The 16,320-nt window shown below is 46.0% G+C and overlaps 1 protein-coding gene and 1 non-coding gene across 2 annotated transcripts in view; one reads left to right on the top strand and one right to left on the bottom strand.

Moving 5' to 3' along the window:
• NAV2 (neuron navigator 2) overlaps positions 1 to 16,320 on the bottom strand; it is a 711,083-nt gene that overhangs the window by 479,313 nt on the left and 215,450 nt on the right. The window lies entirely within an intron of this gene.
• Positions 4,991 to 5,127, top strand: LOC141572568 (small nucleolar RNA SNORA1). The gene has a single exon (XR_012497892.2). It is a non-coding gene; the product is annotated as a small nucleolar RNA SNORA1 (small nucleolar RNA).

The following is a 16,320-nucleotide window of genomic DNA, read 5'->3' as shown; positions in this document are numbered from 1 at the left end:
TTGGTTATTTCGTGAACCCCTTCAGGATGGACAAACAGAACAAACCTAATAGATGAATTCCATTAGAAGGCTCCAGCCCCCTTCCCCAAGCAGGCAGGGGAAAGGATAAAAGTAAAAGGCCTTAGCTAGTGGGCTTCCTAGTTTCGGGCACCCCCTCCCACTTGGGAGCTGCAACCTCTTCTCCTGCTTTTAATAAACTATCTTCCTTTACAGCTCTTTGTCTCTCCTGGGTCCATATTTCCATTCTTCAGTCTCACGAGACACGATCCCGGCCTACACCCAGAAATTGCTGGCAGATCCTACCTCACTTGGAGATAGCTCAATTTTCCTGTACCCACCATCAGTTTCCTGAGTCTCCTAAGGATATTCCCATGGGAATATGCTTAGCCCAAGTGCAGGGCAGGTGAAGGGAGGTAGAATTAATGCCCAGGAGTGACCTTTGGCCTCTGAGAACTGGGAGATCGTCGGTAAACCACAGCCTCCTGACCCCCCCGCGCAACGATTCTGAGATGTGTCCCCAGCGTTCTCTCAGAGGGTGCCCAGGTGGACTGAGCATCAGTTGTCCATGGAATTAACTTCCCCTCCCGGTCTCCCTTCCCCGCTCTCACTGCTTCCTGGGATCCCCTCCCAAACAAACTTCTTACACCTATATCCTTGTCTTGATGCCTAATCTCATTTTGGATGAACTCAACTAAGATAAGCAAATTCTGGCACAAAGTAAGTGCTCAATTAATGTTAGTTTGTATGAATTGTGTTCATCTCAAGATAGGATCTGTGTAAATGTTTTATATGCATCCTTTCATTTAATCTTCATACCAACCCTATAAAGTAGGAACTATGATTGTCCCATTTTCCAGATAAGGAAACTGAGGCTTAGATAAGTTAAGCAGCTTACTCAAGGTCATATAGCTAGAAAGGGGAGAAATCAATTCTGAACCTATGTGTGTTACTAAAGCCTCGTTCTCAACACCTGCACTCCATTTAATCCGCACAACCCCCTGCCAGTTACCTTCTATTATCACTCCCATGTTACAGATGTGGGCATGGGCAGTCCAGGGAAGGAAAGCACTCAGTTTCCACACTCTTCATTGCCAGATCGGGACTAGCACTTGACATTCCAACTCTGGGCCCTGTGCTTCCCATGACAGCAGGCTGCCTCCCAGCACCCTGGAAAGGGTCGGGGGTGGGGGGAGAAATCCCTTCCTTATAAAGCATTCCTGTGGTGGAAATGGGCCAGCTGTTTATCACACCTGTGGCACAAGAGTCAGGTAGGATGTGTGTGAAAAGAAGGAGCACTTCTAGCAGGTTCAGCAGGACTTCCAGGCAGATAGAGGTCTGTCCTAATGCTTGTGCCTCAACCTCCCAGGCAGCTAATAAGAGCTGATAACCTGGTATTGAGTCTCTCTACTCACTGCTGGCTTCAGCTTTCATCTTCCCATCCTTATTTCCAGCAGCCCCACCATTCCCACCAAGGTGCTCTGGGCTGTACATGCCTTTGGTCTGAGCTCCATGTGCACAAAGCTCCCTGTGATTGGTCACTGTGCACAGACTGTGAGCCAGGCCTAGTTCTACCTCTCAGTACCTCACCTGCCTCACCTAGTAGATTGGGACAATAGTAGCCTCTTCTTGGGTTGGTACCAGGATTACATGAGCCAATGGTGTACACCACATAGCTGACAAAGGACTCATAGCTAACATGTATAAAGGATTCTCACAAGTCTACACTTATAAAACGAATAATACAAGTACAGCCATTATGGAAAACAGTACGGAATTCCTCAAAGAATTAAAAATAGAACTATCATATGATCCAGCTATTCCGTGCCTGGGTATTTATCCAAAGAAAATGAACACACTAATTTGAAAGATATATGCACCCTCATGGTCACGGCAGCATTAGTTACAATAACCAAGATATGGAAACAACCTAAGTGTTCATCATCAGATGAATGGATAAAGAAAATGTGATGTACATACAATGAACTACTTACTCAGCCATAAAAAAGAAGGAAATCCTACCATTTGCAACAACATAGATGGACCTGGAGGGCATCATGCTAAGTTAGGTAAGTCAGACAGAGAAAGACAAACTCTGTATAATCTCATTTATATGTGGAATCTAAAAAAAAACCCAAACAAAACAACAAAAAAACCAAGCTCACAGATACAGAGAACAGATTGGTGATTGCCAGAAGCGGGGGATGATGGAGTGGGTGGAATGAGTGAAGGGGGTCAAAAGGTACAAACTTCCAGTTATGAAATAAGTAAGTCATAGGGATATAACATTCAGCATGGTGACTAGAGCTAAACATATTGTACTGCATATTTAAAAGTTGCCAAGAGAGTAGATCTTAAAATTTCTCATCATAAGAAAAAAACATCCTGTACTCTGTATGGTGATGGATGTTAACTCGACTTACACGTACATATCATTTCACAATATGTACAAATATCGAATCAGCATGTATACCCAAAACTAATGTTTTATGTGAATTATACCTCAATCTAAAAACTGAACAAACAAAAAAATTTTCTAATTAGAAAATGGGCAAATAACATGAAAAGATATTTTAACAAAGAGGATATACAGATGGCAAATAAGTCTGTGAAAAGATATTCCACATCACTAGCTATCAGGGACATGCAAAGTAAGACCCTGATGCGATATTACTATGCACCTATTAGAACAGCTAAAAGAAAAAAAAAGTGATAACACCAAATGCTGGTGAAGATGTGGAGAAGCTGAATTACTCATATGTTGCTGGTGGGAATGTAAAATGATACAGCCACTCTGGGGAACAGTTGACTCTTTCTTAAAAAAATTAAACATGCGCTTACTATATAAGCCAACAATTGCACTCTTGGGCATTTATCCCAGAGAAATGAAGACATGTGTGGATAAAAACCTCTACATGAATGTTTCTAGCAGCTTTATTTGCAATAGCCCCAAACTGGAAATAACCTAATCTCCTTCAATAGTTAAACCATGGTACATGCATACCATGGAATATTAGCCAGCAACAACAAAGGAATGAACTCTTGACACACACCACAACTTGGATGGATTACGCTGAGTGAAAAACATTCCAATGGCACATAAGTATGTGAAAAGATATTCTAGGTCATATACTGTGTCATCCCATTTAGATAACACGATTGAAATGACAAATGTGTGCAGATGGAAAACCTAATAGTTGCCAGGAGTTAAGGATCGTAGAAGAGAGAAGGATGGCTGTTACTATAAAGGAATAGCATAACGGTGATCTTTGTGGAGCGAAAATAGATCTGTATGTTGCTTGTGGTGGTGGTTACACAAATATAAACAAGTGATAAAATGACAGACCTATACTCACACATCATCATACCAATGTCAGTTTCCCGTACTATAACTGTACTATAACTATGTTAGATGTAACCATTGGAGCACATGGGGCGAAGGGTACAAGGGATTTCTCTGTACTATTTTATAACTTCCTGCAAATCTATGTTTTAAATGAGCTACTCGTAAAAAGTTTAGCTCAGTGCCTAAGTGAACAGCACTTAATCAATGGTAGCTCTCATTATTACGATTTCATTGATTCCTTCATACAAGTCATCTTATCTGATGCTCACAATAAGCTAGTGAGAAAAGGTTTTCTTCACCTCCATTTTACAGACTGAAATACCAAGACTCAGACACATTAGCTAACTTATCTAAGTTCACATATCCACAAAGACTTAGGAATTGAAGCCAAAATCCATAGACTTCTCACATACATGCAGGTATGAAGACCAGTAAGATAAAAATCTTTCCCTTCATTGAGCTTATAACATAGTGAGGGAAGAGATTTAACTCAAATCCAAGCAGAAGTTCTATGAGAGCACAGGGGAGAAAGGAGTAAAAAAATATTCCAACTGAGGGGATCTAGGAGGGCTTCCTGGAGGAGGTGGCATTTGGGATTGTTTTGAAGAATGAATAGAAGCTCAGTAGGTGTAAGGGGGGTAGTGGTGCAGGAAAAGGCATTCCAAGCAGAGAGAACCTGATCATTCAGGGACAGGAGTACTTGGAGAACAGTGACAAGCCCAAGGTGGCTGAAGCAGCTGGCATGGGCCTAAAGGCAGATGCAAATTAAGGACAAGCAGAGGGCGGTCAATGAAGATGGGCTTTGAACAACAGTCTGGGGATTAGACTCGTTCTCCCAGCTTTTGCTCACTGTGGCCCCCAATGTCTGCTGTGGAAGCTGAAAGGCTGATGCCTAAAGTGCACACGCAATGAAAACAGTGTACACAACGAGGGGCCAGCCCTGCATTTACACTGAAAAAGCTGGACAGAGGTCCACAGTGGGTTCCGAGGTCCCTGGAAGCAAGGAGCCCTTCCATTTCAGGACCCCAAGATAACATTTTCCAGGGTCCTCTCAAGGCCCAGTGCTAGCAGATCCTGAAGGAAAACACCTGCCTCCTGTGGGTCCTACGCCCCACAACAGTTATCCTGGGCTTTGGAATTTTATCTTTCCACAGTGAGTCACAAACCCTATCATACATGTGCTTATTTATCTTCCCTCCCCGAAAATAGCCTCTCTGTGGTCAGGATCCAGGTCTGTTTGGGTCATCACTGAACGCAGCATGGCGTCAGCCACAGAGAGGTGTTCAAATTCAATTCCATTCGATCGCCCTAATATCAATGTATTGGGCACCTGAGCTAGGGATTGGAGGTAAAAGAACAAGACGCAGTCCCTTAGTGGAGAAGAGAGACGATCGTGGCTCACCGCTCACAAGGCAATGGCACTGCCAACCATCTAGAGGCAAAAGGATGAGAAACCACCGTGGGTTGTGACCAGTGGAGCCAGTCACCTCTGCATAACTTATCTTAAAAAATGTGAAGGTGAAGCCTCATTCTTTATTTTCTTTTAAGGAGGGCGTGGCTCACAGTGGCCCATGCGAGGATCGAACCGGCAACCTTGGTGCTACCGGCAACACACTCTAACCAACGGAGCTAACCAGCCACCCCTGAAACCTCATTCTTGGGAATGGGCACCATTGATCCTCGTGTCCAGAAATTCTTAATGGGGCTACACTGAGACACGGGTTATGTTTCCATCACAGACTTCCAAACTTATTGCTGTGACGACAGCGAGACCTGTGCCTTTTTGCTAAGGTCGTGAGTGGCAATTGGATGTAACACAACGATAATATTAGAAATGTGTGAAAGAATAATAGTACATTTTAGATTGTTGGCCGAGATAGCAACGTGCTTTCTACAGTTCAACTTCTAGAGTCCTAACATGAATTATTTGAAGAAACTAGATTCCAAAGACTTCAGTGGGATACTTTTTGAAGTGTGTCATCAGTATGTCTGTATTCACATAGAGATAAAAGAAGCCCAACGAATAAAATTGTGACAAGGCTGACGAACAGAACAACTGTGGCTTATACAGGGGACCTTTTAAAAAGGCCTATGTTGAAGATAAGTCTTGGCTCAAGCTTTGGAGGAGCTAAGGTGACTTAGATGGGCAGTGGGATGAATCACATGTAAAATTCCTTAACTAAACATCGATTGACTTAACACGTGGAGGTGGTTGCCTGTGGGTCTTTGCAGTCAGGGTTGCTGCTTGAATAACTTTTTTACCTCGCCTGCCCACTTTGGTTTGCCTTTGCCAGGTTGTCCCTGGGGCCTGGCTCCGCCGATGCTTTTGGAAAATGGAGTTTGAGAGGTAAAGGGCAGCTTTTGCAGATGTAGACTCAGGCTTCGGAAGGAAGACTCGGATTAAAAGAAGCAGCTGAGAGGGACCTTAGAGACTCTCTGGGACAACTGCTTTGGACCTGGGTTTCCTGGAGCCTAAGGGTTCTGTAGAGGTGCCCAGGTGGGCTGGGAGACAGCCCTGGGGCGGGCAATACTGAGGGCCTGGGCTCAGGGTCTTAATCTGCTTCAGCCAGAAGAGCTCAGTGTGACTTTTCGTACACACTGGAGTTCCAAATAGCTTAGAAGAAAGGTTCGATGGTTTAAGGCTTAAAACCTGTTAAGCTAGTCCAACACAATCATCATCGTCATCATCATTATAAGTTTTTACAAGAGCTGATTTTGAGCGTTTTGCACGTGAAGGACACTATTAAAAGTGTTTTATATGCATTATCTCATTTAATCGTCACAGCAACTCTAAGAGGTAGGTGCTATTATTATCTAATTTTACACAGGAGAAAACTTAGGTCCAGAGGTTAAGTAATTTGACCAATGCACATCGTTCATAAGCAATGGACCGTAGCTGGCTCCTGAGTCTGCACAATTTTCCACTCCAAGGAACTGAGGGAGGTGAGGCCCAGAGAGAGGCAGGAACTTTCCCCAAGCCCCACAGTGAGCTCAGGGGCAAAGCCACTCCCCCTCAGGGTTTCTTCCTCCTGCCGCACTCTCCCCTTTCTCCCTCTCCATCCTTCAGTGTGCCTTTCTCGAACTGACTCAGAAGTGGCTTTAAATAGATCATCTCTTGGTTACCAAGCACCAGCACTCCCACGCTGGGAGCAACGAAAGAGACGAAGCTGTGATGGCTGATCTGCTTCAGGGACCCCTGTTCTAAATGGGGCTGGGGCTCCCTTTTGGCCTGTAGCCTTATTTCCCACCCTCTGCTCCAGGTGAAGTTGAAGGCTTTTGGTGCAGCATTGCAGGCCCTTCACAGTCTGCACGCGGGCTGTCCAGCCCCACCTCCAGCTGCTCTCCTATGTAAACTGTTGCTATTGCAGAGAGGTACACCTTGTTCCTTTGCCATGCTGTCCCTCTACCGGAACACCCTTCCTGCCTTGTTGGCCTGGCATATCCCTTCTCTAGGGTCCCGACCTCTCTCCCAAGGCAGAATCACATCCTCCCTGTCATGGTACATACCGCCCCGTACTCTCACCATCGACTCCGTTTGCTTGATTCAAAGCCATGCAGGCGGCCCCATTGTTCCTTTACTAAAATCAGGATAGTTCTTACAATCCATGCTTCTCATTTATTTGGGAGTATTTCTTGCCTCCTGAAACACAGTTATTGAACTGATACAGTATTTTGTAATCAATGTCGTCTTAGGATCCAGGACTTGTTGGTTTCCCTCCAGACTGAGCTCACCTAGGTTGGGGGCCATGACCATGTGTCTGTAGACACCCCATAGCATGCACAGGGAGGCACAGACGAGGGGCCAGGTGGTGCGATTGGATGGCGCCCCTTGTGCCCAGGTCACCATGGGAGGCCTGCAGGGCTCTGAGCTCCAGGACATCCTAGATTCCCGGGAAAGCCTCCAGCCAGCAGCCCAACGCGCACTGAGTCCATGCACTGCCTCATGGCACATGCTCTGCTCAGAAACATGGGCAATAATAGCAGACTTCACTTCCCCCTTGTGTTCATTAGCTAGGGCTGCCGTAACAGAGTACCAGAGTGGCTTAAACAACAGAAAGTTATCTTCTCACAATTCTGGAGGCCAGAACTCTAAGATCCAGGTATCAGCAGAGTTAGTTTCTCCCGAGGCCTCTCACCTGGGCTCGTAGATGTCTTCTCCCGGTGTCTTCACATAGTCTTGCTTCTGTGTCCTAATCGCCTCTTCTTACAAGGACACCAGAGTCATATTAGACTAGGACTCACTCCAGTGACCTCATTTTAACCTTATTACCTCTTTAAAGGCCCGATCTCCAAACACAGTTACATTCCAAGGTACTGGGAGTTAGGACTACAAGATAGGAATTTTAGGGAGACACAACTTGACTCGTAACACCCCTCGAAGGTTGACCAAGCCCAGCAGGAAGCATGCCAGTCTCAGAGTTCAAACCACACATAGGGTATTTTGCCTCTGCTTTTCTCTTTCTCAGGTAGTTATAATAGCTGACTAGTTCCTAGCCCTTAACTTTCTTGAATTTCCAAAAGAATTCTTCACCATGTCCTCTTCTGACTGGTCTACCTCGTTCTATCTATTTAGCTCCTGGCCCCAATCCCCTCCTTATCCAGGCCTTCCAAACTAAATGTCCAATGGCAGTTGCCCACCACTTCTCTCAGAGCGCCACCCTTATATATAAAATACAGGAATCTTAGACTTAATACGATCTCTCAAGGACATGGGTCTTGGCTTACCATCGCCCTTGCCGGTGGCACACATCACTAATCAATCATAGCACACTTTCCTGCAGCACCCAAGGCCAGGCAGCCACTGCCAGGTGGGATGGCTTGTGAGCTAGGTCACATTTGTGGTTGTGGGCCTACCTGACTCCTACGGGAACTTCTAACCAGAAAGTCTATGGATTCTTGAGTATAACATCCACACACCATATCATTTTGATTGGTCCCGAATTTGTATAATTCTTACTGTCTTCAATGAAAGCAGTTTGTAAATTGGATAAGCAACTAAAAGTGTCTAGATTCTTTTGGAGGGAACATTTGACCTTTGGACTCTGGGCCCAACAGGTACACTCTGAAGCAACTGACCAGGAATCTGATCTGGTCTTTCTATTAGGTGACCCAAGCCAGGGAACAAAGAAATAGAACTGGTAGGATATTCATTCATTCATTCATTCCTTTCATTCAAACATTTACTCGGCACTGCTCTAAGGGCTCGGGATTCACAGACAAAGAAAGTGATGGCCCTTATGGTGCTAGATCCAACGGCACCTTATTTATTTAATCCTTTATGGTCTCAGTTTTGGTACATTTCCCTTTCTGTAGCAACTGTTACTAATTGTCCACTAAAACGCATGTTCTCCTTTCCACAGTATCTGGTCGTCCATGTGAAGGGGCTTCCCAGCAAGCAACTTTAGTTCTCCGCCTCCCTTACCTCTAGCTGTGGCCATATTACCTCACCAAGGGAATGTAAGAAGTGATAAGAGTTATTTCTAGGCCTAGGCTTTTATGAAGCGATTGTACCTTCTCCATGTTTTTTCACCTTCCATTGGTGAAATGCAGGTTAGTCCAAGGCTCTAGAGAGGATGGTGAAGTCATAAGATGGAAGGAGCCTGGGTTCCTGAATCATTGCATGGAGGAGAGCCACTCACTGACCAGAAATATCAGCCTTGGATGATTTTGTGAACAAGAAATAAATTTCCATCATGTTTGAGTCTTTGGACATTTGAGGGTCTTTTTGTTATAGAGGCTTACATTACCCTAACACAATTTTTAGGTGAAGTCAGTCTTATTGCTGCACTGCCTCAGACTCTGCTGCCTACCTTCAAAAGTATGGCCAATGAGGGGAGCCAGGTCTGGAGAGAGTCCCCAGTAGGTCTCTAAGCCAGACGACTTTAATGCAGACCGGGAGAGTTTTCTATAAGAGAACTTAAAAATCCTGGTAAAATAAGCTCTCAAAATTTAAGAGAAAACGGTAAAGTTTCCCTGAGAAACTCACAAGCACTGTATTCCTTTGCCTGGGAAATCAATCAGGGTCCAGGGCAATTTTTTAAACAGCCAGAAACCCTTTTCTGGGATTTAGTACCCCCTGGCTATGGCTCACTGAGGGAGCTGGCAGAGTAAGGACCACCTGGCAAAGAGAAATTAGCAAGTAATGGAATCCCAGACCCCAATTGGGTCAACAGCATGAGTCAGATTGCTACAGAAATAAAGAAATCCCATTCATAAAATTTCCCTCACTCCAGCTTAAGAGCTTTCAAAGTCATAAAGTCTACATAAAGCTAGAAGACCTACAATTGTCCAATTAGAGGTTTTATCCAGGAAAACACACATTTTCAAAGTCACTGTTTGGTCCCCGTGCCAGGAGTGGAGCTAGGCTGGTTTGGCATACTGTGCCTCTGGGTTTTATAGACGTTTCCACTTTAGTGAGACAGGACAGAGGACTTCTCAGAGACTCTCCCCCCTACAGTGTGGTCCATGAGGGGCCTAGAGACACCCAAGACTAACCATTACTAATGTCACAATTCGGGGAAAGCTGGAATCGATCTACACCAACTCATCTGGGAGGGAAGCAACAACTAAGCGCTTACTAGTTACTACTGGTGAGTGCTAGCTCCCGTTGTAAATACATAGCGTACATTATTGCATTTCATCTTTAACACTGCCCTATAAGGAAGGGTCTTCTTTCAGATAAGAGAGGCATGGGGAGGCCAATCACCTTGTTTAAGGTTGTATGGCTCGGTGAGTGGCAAGGTCCAGATTTGAACTCAGGTCTAGTGATTCTCAAATACTTCAACCTCTACATTCTGTTTGGCACTCGCAATGCCAGGGCTTCACTCTCTCTCTGTCGAGCCATGTAAGCCGCATTGGGGAGAGCATTCAGATAGACGTCAAGTTAGGGCATGTCATTACCAGTGGGAGATCAGTTTAAAAGCAAGACTAGTGAGGAGAACCAGGCCTGGAGAGAGTCCCCAATATTTGCCAGGTACTGTGCCAGCATTTTACTTAGATTATCGCGCTAAATCCTCATAACAGTCCTCCAAAATAAGTATTATTATACCCATTTTACAACTGAGGCAACGGAGGCTCAGAGAGATGCAGAGATTTCCCCAGATCACATGGCTGGGAAGTGGTAGAGAGTCTGTTTGAACAGAGCCCTCGCTCAGAAACATTATGCTGGACACGAATCTCACCCACCTATGCACCATACGGCTTTTGTTCATGGGAGGGATTCCTTTATCAATTTCCAACTCTACTTGCCCACATTTAATTGCTAACTTCCCTGACAGTCCTGGATGTTGAGGCCCCCATATATTGCCTTTTATGGCCACTTACTAGCTGAGCAATCTCGAGAGTGTCCCTCAACCTCTCAGAGGGGACATGGTTTCTGCTCTCCTGCGATTCACCATCTAGACCAGGGGTTGGCAAATTTTTCCTGTAAAGATCCGGAAAGGAAATATTTTAGGTTTTGGGGTCTATCCAATCTCTGCACGGCAACTACTCCACTCTGCCACTGTATTGTGAAAGCAGCCATAGACCACACGTAAATGAATGCATATGGCCAGATTTGACCCATGAACCCCAGCACGCAGACCCATGATCTAGATGGTCAAAATATTCCACAAATAAGCGTTAAGTTCTCATTATAAACATGTCACAAGGGGAAGGTATCACGTGCTCTGAGGGTTTATTCCCCAGGAATGGGTCTCAGGGAGCTGGTGGCTTGGACAAGGTCACTCCATGACTCAGGGCAGGGCTAGGACTGGAGTCCAGGTCTTCTGCTCTTCTCTGGGGACTCCCCCTGGCATGTGCTGCCTCCTTGGCCATCAGGTAAATCTGCAGAAGCTGAGGCGGGTCCTGCAGCCCTGCTAGAAGCGAAATGACAATGGGCGTCACTCAGAGCAGCCCCGGGTTTCTGCAAAGGCCTGGCTTAACCTGTGACTGGGGCCAAGAGGCTTTCAGTAGCAAATTATTGGCTCATTTCTTTCCAGCAAGGCCTGGCTCTCACAGCACCTTCTGGAAAACTGGCATAGCAGCTGTAGCAGCACGCGCAGCGTTAATTTATTAAAATCCCAAGTTGTAAAAGCTGCCGGGGGAAGCAGAGGCATGCTGCACTGGCGATGTAGTGTTGCAGCCACAAAAGGAAATGTTGGCGAGGTCTTTGGAGAAGGGGTGGTTGGTGAGGCGGGGACGCTGCTAGATTTAATAGCAGGAATAGGAGTCATTTGTCTTATTGTAGAATAGATGTGTGTTTGAAAGCAGAAAATGCTCTGGATCCTTTCTTTCCTCCCCTTGCAGGCATGAAAAGCCTGAAGCAAAACAAAATGCTGCTGATTTCGAGGCTATTTTGGGCGGCCTGTTGCTGATTGTCTGCTTCTGAGGCCCTCGGCACACACGCTGCCTTCTCAAAGAACGGTTTTAACATATTGAAATAGGGAATGAATGAGCATCTCGCTGCTGCTGCCCCGCTGCCATCAGAGCAAAAAGCAGTCCTTAATAGCCAGGCCCGGCCCACGGCGCTCAATTCCTCCCTCTCGTCCAGATGCCCACCCACCCCACACCTCCTGCCGGTGCGGTACTGGCTGGCGCCTCGGTTACGTTGCCCACCCCATGCCAGGAAGCTATTTACCAAAGGAAATAACTCCGATAAAGGGATAAAAATAGCCAGCAATGATGGAAAACATTTTGTTGAGAGGTCTGTTGACAAGAGAGGAAATAGAGCTGTGAAAAAGCGAGGTGGTGAAGGACACTGAGGGAGAAGTGAGCCGGTTGTGACCGTCCGGGGACCCAGAAGCAGTTGTGACAGGGCCCAGAGGCCAAGACGGCTATGTCCACATGGCCAATCTCCCCTCTCGGTCAGTGGCCCCCATCCTGTGCTATGTCACCCGGCCTCAAGGCAGTGAAGGAGTGTGAGCTGGCGAGATCCTTGGTATAGGATGGATGTCTCTGAAATGCAGCTCCAGGAAGGAAGCAAGTGGAGTGCAGGGTAGAGGCTAACCAAAATTTGGCTTTTGGAGTTCTGCCACTTATTAACACGGTGACTTTGGACAAGCCAGTGAATCTCTCTGAGCCTCAGTTTCCTCGTGTGATAAAGATAGTGTTAGATCCATGTCATCGAGATGTGGTGACAATGCCTGCATACTAGCTACCAAAATGGCATTATTGAGGTCATGTGGCCTTTCACACACATAGATAGAGGGCATTCTGTGTGCTAAGCACTGTCCCGGGAACCCAGGACACCTTGATACTTGAAGATATTAAATTCCTTGGGAAACTCAGCAGAGAATGGAGAGACCACCTTAGAAATACAGAACCAGCACTGACTGCTTGCCCTGAAAGAGCCAAATGAAGAAAGGAGCCCAGAACACATTTCCTGGGCCACAGAGACATTCCAATTAACTCTCTGTGCCCTCTAGGCACTGCGTACTAGAGAGGGAATAATCGAAGGGCTCAGTCTCTCTTTTTGAAACACACAGCCTGGTGGAGAAGACAGGAAGGTAAATAGATATGTGTCATTTAGCACAAAAAGGACCATAACAGAGTCAGATTTAAGAGGGAACCATGAACACTGCCGTGGGACAAGCAGGGAAGGCCTCGTGGAGGAGGCGACATGGGCCAAGTCTCAAAGGATGTGTAAGAGTTAAGACAGGCAGAGAGGAGAAGAAAGCATTCCCACGAGAAGAAATAAACAGCATGGTGTTTGTGAGAAAAAATGTCTACAGTTGGGAATGGCTGGTGTGCAAGACACAAGGGCTAGTGATACTCAACAGATTTAACAATTGGTATTCGAAGGGACCACACAGTCCACAGGTGCTGGCCACGCACTGGAGAACAGGGTCCCAGGGCCCCTCCCTGTGACAGGATGGTTGTGCCCTGTTGGCTGCTGGATGGTTGGGAGGTCTGGGGAGCAGGAGCTGGAAGGTTGGAGGTTGCTGGACACACAGAGGGTACATAGAGAGCTTGGGGCAGTGGACATTCACGGGCTGGTTTAGAGGTGGGTTACACCAACGTGTGCCAGCTACCTGTCTGACCCCAAATGGAGGGAGGAGCAGAGGGAGAGGCACCCTGAGCAGGGAGCAGAGCCCACTGGGAGACAATGGGCCATCCCAGTGGGCAGAGAGGTGGGATTCCTACCATGATTTTTGCCAAAAGACCTCTATTGGTAATCTGTTCATATGTGGATTTCCCATTCAAGATTCCACCTGGAGGAAGTATTTTGATGTTAAAAAGATGATTCCTGCAACTCAGGTTCCTGTTCTTTGGTGAGTATAATGGACATCTGAATTTTGCTCCCCTCTGCCTTTGCAGTTGCTCCCACACTGTAGAAGAATATATCTTAAAAGGTTCTGAAAGCCGTTCTTTCTTCTTTGTTCCCATGGAAACCAGTTCAGGCCTCATCATGTCTTCTCTGGACTAGCACAATCATCTCTTCATGATGACCCTTCCTCCTTCCTGTCCTGCTGCCTTCAATCTGTTCTCTAAATGATGGGCAGAGTGATCTTTCAAAAATACACATCTGATTGTGCCAGTGCCCCACCAAGAGTCCCCCTGGTTTTCAAGAGAAAATACAACTTCCTTAGTATGACATAGAAGGTCTTTCATGACCAGCCACCTCTTTTAAGTTTATCCCATGTTAACCATTTCTGCCCTGTAGAGGCAGGATGGACCCATCAAGGATTGCGTTCAGGTCAGTTACATTAGGCTGACTCTGTCTCCCCAAAGAGGGGCTGGGTATTGTTATGGACTAAGTTATGTCCCCCCAAAATGTTGAAGCCCTAACTCTCAGGATGTGACTGGATTTAGAGATAGAGTCTTTAAATAGGTAATTAAGTCAAATGAGTCTTTAGTGTGGGCCACGTGCCAGTCTGACTGATGTCCTTATAAGAAGAAGATATTAGGACACACCGCGAGATACCAGGGGCTCCATGTGAAGAGGGAGTGAGAGGGTGGCCGTCTGCAAGCCAAGGAGAAAGGCCCCACAGGAAACCAACTCAGCTGGAACCTTTTTCTTGGACTTCCAGCCTCCAGAACCATGAGAAAATAAATTTTTGCTGTGTGAGCCATTCAGTCTCTGGTATTTTGTTACGGCAGCCCTAGCAAACCAGTACATAGGACAATAAATGTGCAAAGTAAGAGCAGTTAGCTTGTCACTTGGTCAGAGTACCTTAGCCTGATGCCATTAAGGATTTCAATTGTGTAATCCCTGTGCTCTGATTCCACGCTAAGCCAGTCACCTTCTGATCATATTTGGCTCCCCACATTGGTGTTCTACGGGGAGTGCGCTCACTGATAAAACCAACGTGAGCTTTCCAGACCCTTCAACAGTCATATTCCTCCTTGTATGATAGCCACAGAGATGCATGGCTCAAATCCTCCTTCAAAAAAGGACCCGGTGCCCAGCTGTAAGGAATGGGGTCCTTTCAGGCATGCGTTTACACGTCAGCCCTGGCCAGCGGCTGTGCAAGGCAGCAGAACAAGGACCCCTCTTTGCCCAGTGTGGGACCCCTCTGATGGCAATCTCTGCTCATGTACTTGCCCTTTCCGGGGCTGGCAGAGGCTTTGTCCCTATTGCATCACAATCAGATGGCTCCCCATGCACAAATTCACTTTCTGCCCTTTTGGTTTCAAGGTGTTACTTCCTGGGAAACTGTTTATACCTCTTATCCCATCTCAACCTGGAGAATCCAGCCTGTAACACCCGCAAATCAACGCCTATCTGGAGTGTAGACGGTTTCTGGGAGTTGATTTGGTATGAGTCAGTTTCTGAGCCTCACATTCTGAAGGTCGGGCCTTGGGCTTTTGTAATCAGGACAAGGTATCTGCTTTGGGAAGCCAGGCAGGCAGGGGTACCTCCTGGGCACTCCACAAATTCAGACCCTATTTCTTTCTTTCAAATGCAGTGATTACCACAGCGCTTAGCTGATCCTCTGTGAGCCTTTCCTTCCTCTGAGAGTTGAGGTCTCGCAGCAACCAGAGGAGCGTCCTCAGGGCAGGAACAGGCCTGCTCCTTGTGGCGGGCCCAGGGTTGGGCCCATCAGAGGGCTTGATAAAAAAATGATGGAAGTGCTCAGTGGACGGCCATCGGTCATCTCTGCTTGACCATCTCCAAGGGCAACATGTGTGCTTTCTTCTGAGGCCTCTGATAAAGCCATGGGAACCGCAGGATGGGGTGAAAGGAACCTGCATTCTGAAAGCAGGACAGACCAGGTGTTCAGCCCCAGGGCCATTACATCCTAGCTCTGTGCGCTTGGTTATAGGATTTACTGCTCTTGCCTTGGTTTGTGCATGTGTGTGTGTGTGTGTGTGTGTGTGTGTGTGTGTGTGTGTCTGTTTGTGTGTGTGTGTGTGTGTCTGTTTTTGTGTGTGTGTGTGTGTCTTATTTTTGTACCTGTAAAATGGAAATAAGAACAATAACCATCTAATGGCTCATAATCAGGATAAATGAGATAGTGTTTGTTTTATCACATGTGTTTGGTTCTTGCATTATCAATAGGAAGAGTGTTAATTACAGCCAGGCACACAGTAGGTTCTCAATAAAAGCTAGTCCTTTCCCACTCCTCTCTTTCTCTGAGATTTCCAGGCACTAGAGTGTACAAGTCTTTTCAACAAACTAAATATATGCAAGTTAGTCATATTCGTGTATTTGCATAAATGAATAAGCAGTAATTATATATTGTAACAATTTCTAAATAATATCCCGAAATAACTATCCCAATCCACCAAAATATTAACAATGGTTATTTCTGGGTGGTAGAATTATGGGAGATTTGTATTTTCTCCCTAAATTCTCTACAATTACTATGCGTTATTTTTGGAATAGGGAAAAATGAAAAATAAAAGAGGAACCATGAGTAAGAAGAAGGCTCTCCTACGAGTCCTACAATACGCTGTGATGGGAAGTCTGTTCGCTGGCATCAGATTCTGCTGACAGTCTCTGTGATTCCAAGGACATGTGGAGTCACCAACGTTTTAAGCAGCTTGAAAATAGA

This window comes from Rhinolophus sinicus, chromosome 14 (assembly GCF_057876585.1).
Source record: "Rhinolophus sinicus isolate RSI-liver-muscle chromosome 14, RSI-T2T, whole genome shotgun sequence".
NCBI lineage: Eukaryota > Metazoa > Chordata > Mammalia > Chiroptera > Rhinolophidae > Rhinolophus > Rhinolophus sinicus.
This window is presented reverse-complemented; position numbering and strand designations above follow the sequence as displayed.